We start from the raw sequence: 5,758 nt of genomic DNA on the forward strand, positions 1-5,758 counted from the left end.
ACAAAGGACAAATGGCTCATTTACCCCCTTTTTAAATGTACGCAGATTCCAAGGAGAAACTACCATGCATCGTTCACTCATCATTAAAATGGAAACGTTCAAAATTTTCAAAACACGTCAGATAACCCGACCTCTAAAAGATGCCGAAACTGACGACAAAGACAGAAGCCTCAAAATGCTTGAGCTCAGCCTACAAATGCTCGAGACTCAGGTAGGAGCACTATTTATACCCTGGTTCAATAAATAAAAGCCTGACCCAACAAATACAAAAGGCCCATCTAAAAAGAAGACCTACACCAGCGTACCCGACTTCTTCTAAAAGGTCGGACACCAACAAAGGAGTCCAACTATAAGAACCGGCATAACCATTTTAAATAAAATACTAATTTTTATGTACCCAGAGTAGATTCAAAATTTAAAAATTTTAATTTAAAAATATAAAGGTGAAATTTTATTACAATGAATTTTTCTGAGTTGGAAAATGTATCCTTTTCAAAAAGTTTTTGTAAAAATGCGTATTGGCGCTTAAGCCTGCAGTACCAGCTCTAGTCTGTCCAGTACCGAGTATTTTGGAAAATAAAATTTTGAAAATTGATTTGGTGTTTTGAAAGGACAAAAATAATTTAGAATTAAAAATCGGGCGCTAATCTTAAAGGTTTTGGCCCAAAGTGAGACCAACAGACCAAAATCGCTTAGCGGGTTGGACCGGGCCCAAGTGGGTCCAAGTCCAACATATATTTGCCATAACTAATGAGCTTTGAGCTCACTTTCCATCATAAAGAGAGAGAGAGAGGCGCTGATAAGAAGAGAGAAGGGTTGGGGTTTCACTATTCACCCCAACCTTGTTTTGATCATATCTTGAGCTACGGAACTCTGATTGACGAGTCATTTATGGCCATGCAAAGCTCTCATCGAGCTCTTTGTTTTTATTTAAGAGAATCTGGTAAGAACTCAAAACTAATACCCCAGTTTCCAACCCTAACTTTCTGTGTTTTTGGGGTTTAGTTTTTTAGTATGTTTTGTAGTTTTGGTTGTTTAGGTGATCTTTAGTAGCGAGTAATTGTTGGATTTAACCCCTAATCTCGTTGGGTAAGGTAAGTCTCTTCAAACTCTTGTGGTTTGATGTTTTGGTTAACCATAGTGTTGATTTATGGTATGTTATGTGTATAGCTTGATAGTTGATGAGTTTTGGAAGTGGTGTTGGTGCTTGAGGCTTGTTGATCTTGTTAGAATCAAGATTTGGGTGTTTGTGCATATTGAAAATCGGCCAAGTATGGTTTCAATTTTCTTTATGTAATATGTAATGTTTCTGGATACTTAGGCTAGTTGACCTTAAGATAGGTTGAAAGATGTGATTGTATGATTAATTGTAAATAAATGTATGCTTGATGATGGTTTGGATGTAGGATGAATGGGTTTGAATGTGATGATATACATATTGTTAGATGATGATTATTGATGAGTTCTGTTGGTGGGTGTTGAGATTTGAAGATGGATGTTGATGATGATTTTGATTGTGGTTATTGGTGTTGATGAGTTTTATGATGGATTTGGTTAATGTTAGATATTGTTTGGAAATGATTAATGGAATTGATGAGGATTTTTTTTGTTGAGGTTGTTGTTGGTTGATGATGATTATGAGTGTGGATTTATGATTGAATTAGAAATTATGGATTGGTAGTGATATATCGTGTAATGGTTGAGTAATTTAGGTGTGAAATTGAAAATGATATGAAATGGTAAGATGTTGGGTGTGATAGTGTTTTATGATGATTGAGCAGGTTTTGATTTGGTTTTGAATGGAGAGTTGGTTAACATTGAGGTTTTGAGGTTTTTGGTAAAAACGGATTTTTGGTAAACTTTGACAGATCATGACTTGAGCCTCAGTTTCAAAAATTTGTTGAAATTTACTTTAAATTAAAGTTCATTGAAAACTCTTTAAAGGATATGAATTTTGTAAGAAATGGATTTTTTTTAGAGGAAGTTATGATCATTCAAAGTTTGGTGTCAAAATCTGAATTTTATGCATGCTGCAGAATTTGTGATTTCTAGTTTGTGTGTGCACGCACACCCCTGTGAGCTTTCGAACCTCTGTGCACGCACACACAGGGGAAGGCTTGCTGATGAGAGTGCTAGCACAACCTGTGCGCACACACAACCAACGAAATTTTGCAACCTGTGCGCACGCACCGTTGGAAGGTGCACTCTGTTGAGGGCGTTCGCACGCCTTGTGCGGATGAACGGAGTTGAAATTTTTACTACCTGTGTGTACGCACACTTCTATGCGTACGCACACATTTTGAAAACTTTCCTGGGAGTGCGCACACACACCCTTGTGCATACGCACATGCCCTATTTTTCAACTAAAATCTTGCTTTTAACTGTTTCACCTTCCCAACAAGCTTGTAAACTTCTGTGATACCTATTTAAGACTCTTTGGCTTATTTTCGGGTATCAAAACATGGGAAAGGTCTTAGGAGATTTAATTTGGGTATTACTTTGAAAAGTTAGAGAACAGAGGTTTAGGTTTCTGGTGTATTGGGGATGAGTTTGGTTGAGAGAGAAGGAAGAGTAGTGAACTTGGTGATTACTGGCAACGAATTGAGAAACTGATGAACTAACGAGTTCGGAATGGAATTAAGAACTGATGATGGTTATTATGAGCCTGATGGATGTTGGATGTGGAAAGTGTGCCAGGCACTATATCCTTGAAATGTTGAGAAATGATAATTGAAAGTGGATTGAGAACAGAGAACGCTTATAATGAATTTGAAAAGTTCAAAACCAGTGCTAGGATGGTTATGATGAGTTGAGAACTTGGAAAGGAATGATGAAATCATTGGATTATATGAGAGTGTGCAGGGCCTATATCCCTGGCGTAGTAGATTTCTCTACTGCATGAGCAGATATTGTTGAGAGTGTGCAGGGCCTATATCCCTGGCGTAGCAGATTTTTCTGCTGCATGATTTATTGTGGTTGTTTCCTTCTCTGTTATAGGAAGTGTGCTGGGCCTATATCCCTGGCATAGTAGACTCCCTACTACATGAGTGTACATGGCACTATATCTCTGGCGTAGCAGATTCGCTGCTGCATGAGTGTGCAGGGCACTATATCTCTGGCGTGGCAGAAAAGGATACATCCGGAAGGATGTGTCGAGTTGGAATTTACGGACCGACAAGTGATATCACGAAACAATAGGACAGGCATTCATCATATGCATCTCTTATGTGCTTGTTTACTTTGATTTCTTGGGTTTGCCTAATTGTATAATATGCCTACTTGCTTCTTGAATTACTTGTTATATATGAATACTACCTGTGTTTTACTTGCTTGAATTATCTGTGATTGTCTGCTGCTGAGGAGGTTAGGTAGGCAGTGGCGATGAGATCGCATAGAGGTTAGGTTGGTGAAGGCTGTGGGATACAGCGGTGTGACTAGTTTTAGTTACAAATCCCCTAAGATTAGATAACCCTGTATATTGTTTATGGTCTTTATTTATTTATTTTATTCTAAGCTTGAATATTCGTATTCGATGTGAAGTTTTAGGATTGCCTTCGGCGTCCCGGAGCCTTACATCTTACATATTAGGCACTGTTACCATACTGAGAACCTTCGGTTCTCATTCCATACTTTGTTGTTATTTTTCAGATGCAGGTCGTAATTCACCTCGGTGAAATTGCAGATATGGTGGCAGAGCAGAGTATGGTTTCTTCCTAGTTTATTTCTGTTTTATTTTGTTGTAGTACTTTCTCTCACCCTTTTTGTTTTAGACTTTATGGCCTTAGAGGCTTACTTGAGAGATAACTTGTATAAGCTGTTTTAACTCCAAAACTCTGTATTTTTCTGTTTATAACTGGTCGGCTTAAACTTCACAAGCTGCGGCTAGTTCTCTATGATCATTATACTCTTGTATCTATATATGTTCAATTCTTTTGCATCTGTACCTTGTATCTTATGCGTTAGCTTCGTGTGAACGTGGATGGACCGATTGTACTTCGTTGCACCTTCTAGGTCATTTTTCTTTCGTGCTATTCAGGATATCTTTTTCATATGCATTGCATGCTTGTTTGTGAGTGCCTTTGGGGACAATTGAAGCACTGAGCTTGAGATATTGAGACTGATCACCTTGATATCGATTGTTTGGTGTGAAAAAGAAACCTGAATGGCAACTCGCAGACGAGGTCAATCACGTTAATGGAGAGGTAGTGAGGATGACTAACCTAGCCTATGCGTTACAATCTCAACATGTTACGGAAAACCAGTTCGTTGAGTTGCGACATATCAGTTAACGGGTGAGGCTCAACACTGGTGGCAACAGAAGTGCCGACTGTTTCTTTTGTGATTTTTATTTAAGATTTTTAATTTTTAAATGGTGTGGCTTGGATTCTTGTTAAAAAGGTTTTAAAGCTTAAAATGATTTTGAAATTTAGTTTGAAACTTTTGGTTTAAATATCTTGCTTTTGAAACTAAGTCAAAACTCTTGGTCTGAATAATATGGTTTACAGAAAAAGTGAGTTCTAAGATTTTCTTGATTTGTGATTTTGGTTTATAATTTATCTTATCAAAAAGGGCTTCAACTTGAAATTATGATTTAAGGATTTTAAATTAATTTAAGAAAATTATGGTTCAAAGTAATTGATTTAAGAATAAATAATTTTTGAGTCTTTTGAAAAGGTATGATATTAAACTTGTTTTGAAGGTTTTGGAAAATGTTACAAAATCAGTAGTTGGTTTAAAGGAAAATTCGGATTCTTATTGACAAATAGTCAGAGTAACGCAGTGGAAGGCGAGAGGGAACATCGACACTGTAGAACGCTTCGAGGAGGATATATCGTGTAATTCGAATTTTCGAGGGCGAAAATTTTATTAGGAGGGAAGAATGTAAGAACCGGCATAACCGTTTTAAATAAAATATTAATTTTTAAGTGCTCATAGTAGATTTAAAATTTAAAAGTTTTAATTTAAAAATATAAAGGTGAAATTTTATTACAATGAATTTTCTGAGTTGAAAAATGTATCCTTTTTGAAATGTTTTTATAAAAATGCGTACTGGCGCTTAAGCTGGTAGTACCAGCTCTAGTCTGTCCAGTACCGCGTATTTTGAAAAATATGATTTTGAAAATTGATTTGGTGTTTTGAAAGGACAAAAATAATTTAGAATTCAAAACTGGGCGCTAATCTTAAAGGTTTTAGCCCAAAGTGGGCCAAACGGACCAAAATCTCTTAGCGGGTTGGACCGGGCCCAAGTGGGCCCAATTCCAACATAAAGAGAGAGAGAGAGATGCGCTGACAAGAAGAGAGAAGAGAAGGGTTAGGGTTTCAGTATTCACCCCAATCTTGTTTTGATCAGATCTTGAGCTACGGAGCTCCGATTGACAATCCGTTTGCGGCCACGCGAAGCTCTTATCGAGCTCTTCGTTTCTATCTAAGAAAATCTTGTAAGAACTCGAAACACACCCCCCCCCAGTTTCCTGCCCTAACTTTCTGTGTTTTTGGGGTTTGGTTTTTGGGTAAGTTTTGTGGTTTTGGTTGTTTAGATGATCTTTAGTAACGAATAATTGTTGGATTTTACCCCTAATCTGGTTGGGTAAAGTAAGTCTCTTCAAACTCTTGTGGTTTGATGTTTTGGTTAGCCATAGTGTTGATTTTTGGTATGTTATGTGTATAGCTTGATAGTTGATGAGTTTTGGAGGTGGTGTTGGTGCTTGAGGCTTGTTGATCTTGTTGGAATCAAGCTTTGGATGTTTGTGCATATTGG

This window comes from Arachis ipaensis, chromosome B08 (genome assembly GCF_000816755.2).
Source record: "Arachis ipaensis cultivar K30076 chromosome B08, Araip1.1, whole genome shotgun sequence".
NCBI classification, from domain to species: Eukaryota; Viridiplantae; Streptophyta; class Magnoliopsida; order Fabales; family Fabaceae; genus Arachis; species Arachis ipaensis.